This window comes from Triticum dicoccoides, chromosome 3A (genome assembly GCF_002162155.2).
Source record: "Triticum dicoccoides isolate Atlit2015 ecotype Zavitan chromosome 3A, WEW_v2.0, whole genome shotgun sequence".
NCBI classification, from domain to species: Eukaryota; Viridiplantae; Streptophyta; class Magnoliopsida; order Poales; family Poaceae; genus Triticum; species Triticum dicoccoides.
In genome coordinates, this window is record NC_041384.1 from 711,771,106 (window position 1) to 711,786,442 (window position 15,337).

Genomic DNA, 15,337 nt, shown 5'->3' on the forward strand with positions numbered 1-15,337 from the left:
TAGAAATAACTTGTTATCGGGAGATTAAATATGATGGAAAATATACCCGGGGGCCATAGGTTTCACTAGAGGCTTCTCTCGAGAGCATAAGTATTACGGTGGGTGAACAAATTACTGTTGAGCAATTGACAGAATTGAGCATAGTTATGAGAATATCTAGGTATGATCATGTATATAGGTATCACGTTCGCGACAAGTAGACTGACTCCTGCCTGCATCTACTACTATTACTCTACACATCGACCGCTATCCAGCATGCATCTAGAGTATTAAGTTCATAAGAACAGAGTAACGCTTTAAGCAAGATGACATGATGTAGAGAGATAAACTCATTCAATATGATATAAACCCCATCTTGTTATCCTCGATAGCAACAATACAATACGTGCCTTGCTGCCCCTACTATCACTAGGAAAGGACACCGCAAGATTGAACCCAAAGCTAAGCACTTCTCCCATTGCAAGAAAGATCAATCTAGTAGGCCAAACCAAACTGATAATTCGAAGAGACTTGCAAAGATAACCAATCATACATAAAAGAATTCAGAGAAGATTCAAATATTGTTCATAGATAAACTTGATCATAGACCCACAATTCATCGGTCTGAACAAACACACCGCAAAAGAAGATTACATCGAATAGATCTCCACAAGAGAGGGGAAGAACATTGTATTGAGATCCAAAAAGAGAGAAGAAGCCATATAGTTAATAACTATGGACCCGAAGGTCTGAGGTAAACTACTCACACATCATCGAAGAGGCTATGGTGTTAACGTAGGAGCCCTCCGTGATCGATGCCCCCTCCGGCGGAGCTCCGGAAAAGCCCCAAGATGGGATCTGACAGATACAGAAGGTTGCGGCGGTGGAATTAGGTTTTTGGCTCCGTATCTGGTAGTTTGGGGGTACGTAGGTATATATAGGAGGAAGAAGTACGTCGGTGGAGCAACGTGGGGCCCATGAGGGTGGAGGGCGCGCCTAGGGGGGTAGGCGCGCTCCCCTACCTCGTGCCCTCCTGGTTGATGTCTTGACGTAGGGTCCAAGTCCTCTAGATCACGTTCGTTCCGAAAATCATGTTCCCGAAGGTTTCATTCCGTTTGGACTCCGTTTGGTATTCTTTTTCAGCGAAACTCTGAAATAGGCAAAACTAGCAATTCTGGGCTGGGCCTCCGGTTAATAGGTTAGTCCCAAAAATAATATAAAAGTGTATAATAAAGCCCATTAATGTCCAAAGCAAAATATAATATAGCATGGAATAATAAAAAATTATAGATACGTTGGAGACGTATCAAGCATCCCCAAGCTGAATTCTTGCTCGTCCTCGAGTAGGTAAATGATAAAAATAGAATTTTTGATGTGGAATGCTACTTGGCATAATTTCAATGTAATTTTTCTTAATTGTGGTATGGATATTCAGATCCGAAAGATTCAAGACAAAAGTTTAATATTGACATAAAAATAATAATACTTCAAGCATACTAACTAAGCAATTATGTCTTCTCAAAATAACATGGCCAAAGAAAGTTATCCCTAAAAAATCATATAGTTTGGCTATCTCTATCTTCACCACACAAAGTTTTTAAATCATGCACAACCCCGATGACAAGCCAAACAATTGTTTCATACATTTAGTGTTCTCAAAAATTTCAATCTTCACCCAATACATGAGTGTGAGCCATGGACATAGCACTATATGTGGAATAGAATGGTGGTTGTGGAGAAGACAAAAAAGGGAGAAGATGGTCTCACATCAACTAGGCGTATCAACGGGCTATGGAGATGCCCATTAATAAATATCAATTTGAGTGAGTAGGGATTGCCATGCAACGGATGCACTTAGAGCTATAAGTATATGAAAGCTCAACAAAAGGAACTAAGTGGGTGTGCATCCAACTCGCTTGCTCACGAAGACCTAGGGCATTTTGAGGAAGCCCATCATTGGAATATACAAGCCAAGTTCTATAATGAAAAATTTCCCACTAGTATATGAAAGTGATATCATAGGAGACTTTCTATCATGAAGATCATGGTGCTACTTTGAAGTACAAGTGTGGTAAAAGGATAGTAGTATTGTCCCTTCTCTCTTTTTCTCTCATTTTTTATTTGGGCCTTTTATGGCCTCTTTTTTTCGTCCGGAGTCTCATCCAGACTTATGGGGGAATCATAGTCTCCATCATCCTTTCCTCACTTGGGACAATGCTCTAAAAATGATGATCATCACACTTTTCATTTACTTACAACTCAGAAATTACAAATCAATACTTAGAACAAAATATGACTCTATGTGAATGCCTCCGGCGGTATATCGGGATATGCAATGATTCAAGAGTGACATGTATGAAATAATTATGAACAGTGGCTTTGCCAGAAACACAATGTCAACTACATGATCATGCGAAGAAATATGACAATGATGGAGCGTGTCATAATAAACGGAACGGTGGTAAGTTGCATGGCAATATATCTCGGAATGGCTACGGAAATGCCATGATAGGTAGGTATGGTGGTTGTTTTGAGGAAGGTATATGTTGGGTGTCTGATACCGGTGTAAAGTGCGCGGTATTAGAGAGGCTAGCAATGGTGGAAGGAAGAAAGTGCGTATAATCCATGGACTCAACATTAGTCATAAAGAAATCATATACTTATTGCAAAAATCTACAAGTTATCAAAGCAAAGTATTACGCGCATGCTCCTAGGGGATAGATTGGTAGGAAAAGACCATGCTCATCCCCGACCGCCACTCATAAGGAAGACAATCAATAAATAAATCATGCTCCGACTTCATCACATAACGGTTCACAATACGTGCATGCTACGGGAATCACGAACTTTAACACAAGTATTTCTTAAATTCAGAACTACTCAACAAGCATGACTCTAATATCACCATCTTCATATCTCAAAACAATTATCTAGTATCAAACTTCTCATAATATTCAACACACTCATAAGATTTTTTTACTAATCTTGAATGCCTATCATTGCCAAAGAAAACTACCATGCTGTTTTGTAGGTGTCGGGGATATACCCCGCAGCATAAACCGGCCGGAAGTATAATCCGGCCGGACTTGGCGGTTTACTTGAGACCCGGCTAAGACTTGACGATTCACTGGCCACCCGTTTGGTCCTGGCGGTTTATGGTTCATTGGTAATCCGGCAGGCGGGTCAGAGGAGCGACAAGACCCGGTGGCCCAACGGGCGGTTCATGAAGGCCGGGTCATACTATGGTGTGCCGGTTTAAGAGGAAAGGCATAAGGAATATTTACCTTACAAGGAGTTAAGACCAGGACTCGTATCCGGTTTGTATTAGAGATAGACTAGTCCTAATCCTAGTAGGACTCCACATGTAAACCGCCCCTTCAACATATATAAGGAGGGGCAGGGCTCCCCAAAGAGGGGAAACAGGAAATAAGATCTAGGGCTAGACACAAAGAGGAGGGCCAGTTTACGGCGACTCCCTCGTGATGATAATGAGACCTAGCCTCAAACAGCATGTAGGGCTATTACTGGATGATGTTTCCCGGGGCCCGAAGCTGTCTAAATCCTTGTCTTGCGTGTTGATCCGCCCTGCGTCTCTCGTCCCACTCAACCCCTCTCAAGCTACCACATAGATGTGTTGGCCTCGCGACTAAAGTCTTGACACTAAGGAAATCTGCCATGACAATTCCACAACAGTAGGAATCTCAAAATAATCTAAGTGAAGCATGAGAGAACAATAGTTTCTATAAAACAAAATCACCACCGTGCTCTAAAAGATATAAGTGAGGCACTAGAGCAAAAACTATATAACTCAGAAGATATAAGTGAAGCACATAGAGTATTCTAATAATTTCCGAATCAAGTGTGTCTCTCTCCAAAGGTGTCTACAACAAAGATGATTGTGTTAAACTAAAAATCAAAGACTCAAATAATACAGTAGGCTCCAAGCAAAACACATATCATGTAGTGAATAAAAATATAGCTCCAAGTAAAGTTACCGATGGAAGTAGACGAAAGAGGGGATGCCTTCCGGGGCATCCCCAAGCTTTGGCTTTTTTGTTTCCTTAGATTATCTTGGGGTGCCATGGGCATCCCCAAGCTTAGGCTCTTGCCACTCCTTATACCATAATCCATCAAATCTTTTACCCAAAACTTGAAAACTTCACAACACAAAACTTAACAGAAAATCTCGTGAGCTCCGTTAGCGAAAGAAAACAAAACACCACTTCAAGGTACTATAATGAACTCATTCTTTATTTATATTGGTGTTAAACCTACTGTATTCCAAGTTCTCTATGGTTTATAAACTATTTTACTGGCCATAGATGCATCAAAATAAGCAAAGAACACACGAAAAACAGAATCTGTCAAAAACAGAAAAGTCTGTAGTAATCCGTAACTAACACAAACTTATGGAACTCCAAAAATTCAGCCAAAATAGGAAGACCTAGAAAGTTTGTTTATTGATCAGCAGCAATTGGAATCAATATTTTATCACGTTCTGGTGATTTTTAACACTTATTTTTGTGAACAGAAAGTTTCTGCAATTTTCAGCAAGATCAAATAACTCTCATCCAAGAAGATCCTATAGGTTAAACTTGGCAAAAACACTAATTAAAACATAAAAACACATCTAACCAGAGGATAGATCAAATATTTATTCCTAAATAGAAGCAAAAAGCAAAAAACTAAAAATAAAATTGGGTTGTCTCCCAACAAGCGCTATCGTTTAACGCCCCTAGCTAGGCATAATAGCAACGATAGATCTAGGTATTGCCATCTTTGGTAGAAAATTATTTAATGAGAAATCTATCACCCTTAGGAGTTTCTTTCTTTTCATTAATTATCAAATTGGGATGAATACTTATAGATTTGAGATCCATAGTTTCCTTGCTAGAGGATTCACCCTTATTTTTAGGAACATACATAAGCTTGGCAATTTTAGTTGGAGGACTTGGAGTATTCTTTACAGAAGAAAAAGCGGTTCCCAAGTTGGTAATGATACCCTCAAGTTTATGGATTCTAGTGGAATCCTGATTTATTCTTTCATTAACTATGGGTTCCTTCTCCTTAATATTTTTGAAAGTGACTCCTACTTTAGATCCATATTGGGTAATTTGGTTGTGGATATTTTTATCCAAATTTTCAATTAACTCTACGGTAGCAACTTTATTTTCAATAATTTGAAGTCTTTGCATTATATGCTCCAAAGTTAACATAGTTCCATTAAGCAAAAGAGGTGGTCAGCCAAACAAATCTATCATAGCATTATAAGAATCAAAAGTATGGCTACCCAAGAAATTCCCTCCGGTAATGGTATCAAGGATATATCTGTAGCAAGGAGTAGCGCCTACATAAAAATTGCGGAGAAGAACGGAAGTAGATTGCTTCCTGGTAGATCTATTTTGAGCATTGCAAATTCTATACCAAGCGTATTTTAGATTTTCTCCCTCCCTTTGCTTAAAATTTAGAACTTCATTCTCCGGAGACAACGGAGAAGATAGAGGACTAGCCATAACGACAAAGCAAACGAGAAAAAGAGGCGAACGAAAGAAAGAGAGGGCGAATAAAACGGCAAGGATGAAGTGGGGGAGAGGAAAACGAGAGGAAAATGGCAAATAATGTAATGCAGGAGATAAGGGTTTGTGATGAGTACTTGGTATGTTGACTTTTCCATACACTCCCTGGCAACGGCGCCAGAAATGGCTCGTTGTCGGGAGTGAAATCTTGACTTGACTTAACGTAAGCCTCCCCGACAACGGCGCCAGAAATCATTCTTGCTACCTCTTGAGCACTGCGTTGGTTTCCCCTTGAAGAGGAAAGGGTGATACAGCAAAGTAGCGTAAGTATTTCCCTCAGTTTTTGAGAACCAAGGTATCAATCCAGTAGGAGGCCACACACAAGTCCCTTGCACCTACACAAACAAATAAATCCTCGCAACCAACGGAATAAAGGGGTTGTCAATCCCTTCACGGTCACTTACGAGAGTGAGATCTGATAGATATGCTAAGATAATATTTTTTGGTATTTTAATGATAAAGATGCAAAGTAAAGAAAGCAAAATAAAGACGACGCTAGAAATAACTTGTTGTTGGGAGATTAAATATGATGGAAAATAGACCTGGGGGCCATAGGTTTCACTAGAGGCTTCTCTCGAGAGCATGAGTATTACGGTGGGTGAACAAATTACTGTTGAGCAATTGACAGAATTGAGCATAGTTATGAGAATATCTAGGTATGATCATGTATATAGGCATCACGTCCGCGACTAGTAGACCGACTCCTTCCTGCATCTACTACTATTACTCCACACATCGACCGCTATCCAGCATGCATCTAGAGTATTAAGTTCATAAGAACAGAGTAACGCTTTAAGCAAGATGACATGATGTAGAGGGATAAACTCATGCAATATGATATAAACCCCATCTTGTTATCCTCGATGGCAACAATACAAAACGTGCCTTGCTGCCTCTACTGTCACTGGGAAAGGACACCACAAGATTGAACCCAAAGCTAAGCACTTCTCCCATTGCAAGAAGGATCAATCTAGTAGACCAAACCAAACTAATAATTCGAAGAGACTTGCAAAGATATATAACCAATCATACATGAAAGAATTCAGAGAAGATTCAAATATTGTTCATAGATAAACTTGATCACAAACCCACAATTCATCGGTCTCAACAAACACACCGCAAAAGAAGATTACATCGACTAGATCTCCACAAGAGAGGGGGAGAACATTGTATTGAGATCCAAAAAGAGAGAAGAAGCCATATAGCTAATAACTATGGACCCGAAGGTCTGAGGTAAACTACTCACACATCATCGGAGAGGCTATGGTGTTGATGTAGGAGCCCTCCGTGATCGACGCCCCCTCCGGCGGAGCTCCGGAAAAGCCCCAAGATGGTATCTGACGGGTACAGAAGGTTGCGGCAGTGGAATTAGGTTTTTGGCTTCGTATCTGGTAGTTTGGGGGTACGTAGGTATATATAGGAGGAAGAAGTACGTCGGTGGAGCAACGTGGGGTCCACGAGGGTGGAGGGTGCGCCCCCTACCTCGTGCCCTCCTGGTTGATGTCTTGACGTAGGGTCCAAGTCCTCTGGATCACGTTCGTTCTGAAAATCATGTTCCCGAAGGTTTCATTCCGTTTGGACTCTGTTTGATATTCTTTTTCTATGAAACTCTGAAATAGGCAAAAAACAGCAATTATGGGTTGGGCCTCCGGTTAATAGGTTAGTCCCAAAAATAATATAAAGTGTATAATAAAGCCCATTAATGTCCAAAATAGAATGTAATATAGCATGGAACAATAAAAAATTATAGATACGTTGGAGACGTATCAATGTGTGTTGCGCATAGAGAAAGGCATCATCACCTCGAAAGATCCAGGATACCCACTCTACATGGTTAACGTTCTGCGGCAATTGTCGTACGTCGACTTCTTCCCTGCAGATGAGTTCTTCCTTCGATTCGATTACATATTAAACATGTTTCACGTGAAGAAGCTGGATTTTACGTTTGTCCGCCTTTATGCCTTGCACATTAACTACATCATCGGGGTTGAGCAAATACCTCATATCTGTGTCGCTTACCCGTACTTCATGCGCGAGAGCTTCTTGGGAGTTTGTGCAAAGCACCGTGAATATGCGAGGGAATACATCGTCAATTTCATGATCGCCAATAAGGAAAAGGAGGTGATTCCCGTGCCTTATCATCCCCTACAAGTCATCCGTGCGGATATCCTACCTTTGATTTCAATCATTCATTTGCACGGTGGAGGCTAATTAATTTGAGGTGTACTTATTTTGCGCAGCGGCGGGCGCGCCGTCCTCATCATCCTCTACCCCTGATACTCCCACGCTCTTTACTTGGACTCGTCGAAGAACATTAACGAAAAGGATTACACCCACATCAAGGATGTTCTCGACAGTGCTATGTTTTACTACGAATCATGGGGTGGAGAGGTCCAGGACAAGAAGAGAAGGGGCGACAGGCTTGCCTTCGGCCATAAGACCGACTTCTGCTGCATCCAGCAGCCGAGTGATTCTCTTAATGATGGATTCTATGTCCTACACCACATGCTGAAGTACAGATGGGATCACCAGAACCTTAGCATGTCACCTACATCCGGTGATACCCATATTCTCCAATGGGCAAAGAACGTAGGAGATATCGAGGAACATCGACTTTGAGCTGAGTTCTATCACATCTAGCGCGAACTTGCCCAAATCATCATGAAGGAGGTCATCGGAAAAACAGGGATGTTCTACGAAGAAGGACAAATGTCGCGGGAAGACGTCCGAACACGGGTAGCCTCTCAGCGTCTCGACCTGAAGCCTTTCACTAGGCTCGGGGACTATCTCCCTGAGTTGGATGGATGGCACAACATGTTGGAGTGATTGTCGATATATGACATTGTGTCCGTTTAGTCCATACTTTCTGTATGACGAAACTTTGAGTTATGCACGACGCAACATTATTTGTGATGTAATTAAACCATCCTCCTTGACTAGCGACGATCACTCTAGTTAGGGCATTTTGGGTACGATCAACTTTGTTATTTATGCTTATGATATGTTGCTTCTATTTTTTCCAAGTCTGTCTCTTTCTGTTGCTCAACTATATATGTTGCATATCATCGACTCATGTGACGATGCAGGTGCATAAATCATCGATGGCAAAGAAGTGCTACGCCAGGAGTATATATACGACGAGTGGCCGGAGTGTCAGGCCCAGGTGTACCGGTTTCCGGTTTCCAAGCGACAGGCAGTAGTTAGTTTAGGTTCACGCTAATGCGAGAGAGAGATACGAACTCATGTACTGCATTGTTCCGCTCTCACTCAAAGTGATAGCTCTTCTCGCGTATATCATTGTTTATATGGATGATGATGTAGTTGCAAGTAATCGAGACTTGTATCGCTATTTTTGAGATGATGATGAAAGACCACTTTGTGTTGGATGATGATTATGACGATAACATGATTTGATGAGACTAGTTGTATGTATACGCTATGATTACATTTGTATGTGTATGATATGCTAAAGATTATTGTATAAAGCCTGTTCAAATAGAAAACAAATATGTAGAAAAAAACTAATAAAACTAGTAGTAGCGAGGGGAACAAAGTTAGCAGTAGCGCCGCCTTACCAGTAGCGCTTCCCTGTAAAAAGCGTTGCAGATATTATCAGCAGCGCTCTTCACCAAAGCGTGCTACTACTATCCATGTATAGCAGTAGCATGGGACGACAGGCGCTACTGCTACATGTTAGCTGTAGCGCCTTATCAGTAGTGCATTGTCCTGCGCTACTAATAGGCCTAAAACCCGCGCTGCTGCTAGGCTTTTCCCTAGTAGTGGACTTGCCTCACTAGGGTAGATCTTCACGAAGTAGGCGATATCCTTTCCCATACAAACTCCTTGGTTCAACTCCACAATCTTGACGGAGGCTCCCAAGTGACACCTAGCCAATCTAGGAGACAACACTCTCCAAAATGTAATAGATGGTGTGTTGATGATGAACTCCTTGCTCTTGTGCTTCAAATGATAGTCTCCCCAACACTCAGTTCTCTCTCATAGGATTGGATTTGGTAGAAAGATGATTTGAGTGGAAAGCAACTTGGGGAAGGCTAGAGATCAAGATTTATGTGGTTGGAATGGAATATCTTGGTCTCAACACAAGTGTAGGTGGTTCTCTCTCAGAAAATGTATGTTGGAAGTATAGGCATGTACTGATGGCTCTCTCCACGAATGAAGAGTGGGTGGAGGGGTATATATAGCCTCCACACAAAATCTAACTGTTACACAAAAATCACCAAACTCGGTGGGACCGAATTAGAAAACTCGGTCGGACTGATTTGGTTTATAATGTGACCGTTAGGTATTTCGGTGGGACCATATGTCAACTCGGTGTTACCGATTTTATTAGGGTTAGGACATAACGTTATCTCGGTGAGACCGATTACACAAACTCGGTGGGACCGATTTTGGTAATAGCCAAACAGAGAGTTGGTCAGGCAAACTCGGTGGGACTGATTCGCTCATCTCGGTAGGACCGAAGCGTTACGAAAAGGAAACAGAGAGTTTGCATTGCAGACTCGGTGGGACCAATCGCTCATCTCGGTTAGACCAAAACATTATGAAGGGAAATAGAGAGTTTGCTATCCCATCTCAGTGAGACCGAGATCCCTACCGGTGAGACCGAAGTGACTAGGGTTTGTGGCAGTGGCTATGTCAACAGAACTCGGTGGCGCCAGATACAAAGTTTCGGTGGGGGGCCGAGTTTGACTTTTGGTTTGGGACATATGTGGATATGAGAAAGTAGTTGAGGGTTTTTGGAGCATATCACTAAGCATTTTGAGCAAGAAACTCATTAAGCAACACCTCACCCCCTTTTCCTAGTATTGGCTTTTCCTATGGACTCAATGTGATCTTGGATCACTAAAAATAAAATGTAGAGTCTTGTGCTTTGAGCTTGAGCCAATCTTTTGTCCTTAGCATTTTGAGGGGTCCGCTTTCTAATCCATGCCATGCCAATCATTGAGCTTTCCTGAAATATTTATCTTGAAATAGTGTTAGCTCAATGAGCTATATGTTGTTAATCATTACCAAAACCACCGAGGGATAGTTTCACTTTCAGGTAGCCACCGCCATGTCTCCATTCGCAAAGACACCCAACTTTTCCTAGGTCTCCATATCGATGGAAGTGTCTTGGATGCTGTCCTCGGGATCTTCAGCCTATTACCCAACTACTAGGGAAAAGTCTAGCAGTAGCGTGGGTTAAATGCTTATCAATAGTGTGGCCGCGCTACTGATACAGTGCTATAGCTAATGCTTATCAGTAGCGCGGTTTGACACACGCTACTGCTACCTAGGGATAGCAGTAGCGCTGGTCTGCAACAAGCGCTGCTGCTAATAGCTGCAGCGCCCATGAGCAAAGAGTGCTACTGCTAAGAACACGCTACTGCTAATGCCATACCCCGCGCTACTGTTATTAGTTCTTGAATTTTTTCTGCTCCATATTTTGTGCTGTGGAATTTTGTTTAGGGATTTATACAATGATTTCTAGCATATCATACACATACAAATGTAATCATAGCATATACATACAAATAGTCTCATCAAATCATGTCATCATCATAATCATCATCCAACACAAAGTGGTCTCTCGTCATCATCTCGAAAATAGCGATACAAGTCTCGAATACTTGCAACTACATCGTCATCCATCTAAACAATGATATATGCGAGAAGAGTTATCACTATGAGTGAGAACGGAACTATGCAGTACATGAGGTGGCGGTTACAAGTCCTCTCTCGCGCTAGCGTGAACCTCAAGTAACTAGCTTCGGCTTCTTGTCTGCTTTTGAAGTCTTTATAGCTGGCGCCCGAGACCCCGTCCACTTGCGCCTGACACTCAGGCCACTCGTCGTACACTCCCAGAACCTTCCCTTTGTACACGACATAGCACTACTTCTTCGCCATCAAGAATCTAGGTACCTGTTAGAGATGCATCTTCATCAAGAGAATGTACAATCATATGCAACAAAAAATACAAGAGCAACACGAAAAAGAAAGGGTTGGCAACTAGATGCAGCATATAGCATGCAAACTAATTAACTAGAGGTACGCAGGTCATCGTACCCAAACTAACAAAGTAGCATTACGCAAGTTTGGCAGGGACCATGGACATCACAAAGATTCATTGCTACAGAAAGTATACAAGTTCAACCGACACATATAATCATCATCGGCATCGTAAATCACTAGAAGTTCCATCCTTCCATATCATCAAGGATGGATCCTAGCTTCTTGAACAGCGTGAGGTCATGACGTTGCATGCCTATGCGAGTTTGGACGTCAGCTCGCGATATAGGGCCATGGTGGAACATCCCCTTCTCATCGACGACTTCATTTCATGATGATCATCGCAATGTCCCTTTGGATGCGAAAGAAGTCATCTCTAAGTTTATAATTCGCTTCTCCATGAGATTCTACCCACTTGCGGATATGATCATCGTTTCTGCTTGTCATGCGGCGCTTTTAGTGATCCATGCTGAACTCAATCATGAGATGGAGGAGGTAGAATCCATCTTTCTTGCTTGGTTTTGGGACATGGATGCAGCAGAAGTTAGTTTTATGCAAGAAACCCAACTTCTTATTCCTTTGTTTCCTGATCTGCAGGTGGCCACCCCTAATGCTAAAGCCTTGGAGAGCATCATCTAGAATATTCATTATGTGGGTGTAGTCCTTCTTCTGGTAGTTTTTGGTAGGGTCGAAATACACGACGTGGGAGACTCGCGGGTAAAGAACGATAAGGATGGCGCGCCCATTGCTACAGGGAAAAAGACACCTCAAATTATTCTCCATATGAGCCAGAAGGAATGATTGAAATGTACGAAAGAGTTGTCCGGAACTGATTTTACTTTGGATGATAAGGCAGGAGGACAATTTCCTGGTCCTTATTCAGTACCATGAAGTTTTGGAGGTACTCCCTAGCAGTTTCACGCTCAAAGTCGCCGAGACTCAAGAAGGACTCGTGCATGTAGTACAAATCTGCCACACAGATTTGCAAGACTTCTTCTCTCTTCATGATGGAGCTCATATGTAGCGTGAAAAGGCGGACGATTGTAAAATTGAGCCGCCTTGTTAGAATCTCGAAGATATGGTCAAACCGCAGTAAGAAGACCTCCGCGGGGGGGGGTGTTGACGTAGCACTTCTCCTCAGGCACACGAGCCGCGTATGTCGGATATCCTGGATCCTTCGAGGCTAGTAGGCTTTTCTCAGTCGACAGCACATGGTCGTGCAGTCCCCTGAGATCCCCTGATAATGCCTCCAGCGGTTTCGGCGGTAGCATCAGCTCGCTCGTGACATGGAACATGGCCGCACCTTTGACGGGTACACGCTCTTCAAAATCCACCGCCTGGCAGCTATGTGCTCTGGCTTGTTTGTAGGAAGCTGAGCCTATCTTCCCCGGTCTCTTCCTCTCCTTTTTCTTGGGCACACCTTCCAGACCCTTCCTTAACCCCTAATCCAGTGTTGCCGCGCTAAGCACTGTATGACCCCTGACTAGTTGTGCCTGTGTTGAGGCAGCATCTTCAGGCGTGTCCTGTGAGGATTTCATGAAGAGGGACTTCTTGCAATCCCTGCTAGCACGTTCCTGCCCAGGCAAACCATCCATATCCTCATAACATGCTGATAGCCCGATTCGTCATATGGCTGACTCATCATATCTAAGTCACCGTCATAGGCGCCTGTATTGAGGAAACCCATTTGAAAGTGCTAGTTATCGACTAGAGGGGGGTGAATAGGCAATTTTTATAAAAGTCTTCAAAACATAAAAGTTTCGAAGACAAACAATAGAAATAAACCTATTAACATGCAGCGGAAGGTAGACTACACTAGGCAAGCCATAGTCAAGTATTCAATGAAGTGAAAGCATGAAGACTATTAGCAGCTAGGCAGTATGGATCAGGATGGAAGATAGTATGAAGCCAATCAGAACAAGTAGTTACACAGTGAAGTCAAACAGATAGTGCAAGCCGGCAATGACTTCATGAAGACAAACTGAAAGTAAAGAGAGGGAGAAGATAGAACCAGTCTCTTGGAGAGGACAAGGATTTGTTGGACCAGTTCCAGTTGATGTGACAACTGTACGTCTGGTTAGGGAGGCTGAGATTCAACTTAGAAGACCACATCTTCACCTTATTCCTCTTCAGCTATGGACACCCAGTCCCCGCCCAATCACTCTGGTAAGTCTTCAAGGTAGACTTCCAAACCTTCACAGACTTCGTTCACCGGCGATCCACAATGACTCTTGGATGCTCAGAACGCGACGCCTAACCGGCTGGAGGATTCACAGTCCTCAAGTGTAACAAGGCTTCAGGTCACGCAGATAGAAAGACTCCAGTGATGCCTAACACTCTTTGGCTCTGGGTGTTTTTAGGCTTTGTCCTCGCAAGGATTTCTCTCTCTCAAAAGCTTCGGAGGTGGGTTGCTCTCAAACGACAAAAGCCGTGCACTAACTATGAGCAGCCACCAATTTATGGTGTAGGGGGTGGGCTATTTATAGCCACTAGGCAACCCAACCTGATTTGTCCAAAATGACCCTGGGTCACTAAGGAACTGACATGTGTTTCAACGGTCAGATTTCAAACACACGCGGTAGCTTGACTTGGGCTACAAGTAAAGCTGACTCATCCAGCTCTGGATAAGATTTGCTCTTATTGTCTTCGCTCAAAGACATAGGATTTGGCTGAGCATCACTTCAGTCACTCTGACTTTGTTCACTTGGACCCCACTTAACAGTATGGTGGTTCCTATAACTCAACAAAGAAGAAAAGGAAACGATGAAACAACTATGTCTTCACACTCCATAGTCTTCACGTGAATGTCTTCTCAAGTCATAAGCTTCGATGTGATTGTCTTCACACACAACCATTGTCTTCAATGTCTTCATACATTTTTAGGGGTCATCTCCGGTAGGTAAACCAAATCAATGAGGGACTACTACCTGTGTTATCCTGCAATTCTCACAAACACATTAGTCCCTCAACCAGGTTTGTCGTCAGTACTCCAAAACCAACTAGGGGTGGCACTAGACGCACTTACAATCTCCCCCTTTTGGAGATTGATGACAAACTGGTTGAAGTTTTCAACGGGGATAAAAGTATGTGAAATTGTAAAGGATTAAGATATTGTCTTCATAAGAGCAAAAGGCCCCCCCTGAAGATGTGCATATAAGTATTTTGCTTTTGGAATGCAAATGCACATGGCAGGTTGTACTTGTGGAGGTCCTCTTCAACTTATGAAGGCAATTCTTCATGCATGATAAGATATAACGAAGATAATGACATGCATAATGAAAATGGACGTCTGCAATATGACTTCGTGTGGGATTTATCATCGCATATGCGGAATTTATCATCGGATTCACAGAATAGCAGAAAAAGTAGCAGACGACCATCAAGTTTAAGTGTTACAACTCAAAGAACCAGAAGTATCAAATGAGAGAGTTGTACGCACTTGGAAAAAAATATAGCAACCACCCATATGGACCCGCTTGAAAACTATCAACTCATATGCTTCTCCCCCTTTTGTCAGTGAGGACCAAAAAGGTTTGAAGACATAGAGCCTCTACTCGTTCCCATGAGGAGTAGGTGGTGAAGCAGCAGGGTCGTCGTTGAGGTTTGGTGGTGCCGAGGAACTTGGTGCAGTGTCGATACGCGCCGATGTTGGAGGTGGTGAAGTAGCATCATCTTGGTCATCAATGACTCTGGCATTAACAGTTGCAGTTGAGGAGAAGTACTCAGAGTCTTCGAGTGAGGGAGTCCGACGCAAGACAACATTCCTGGGAGGA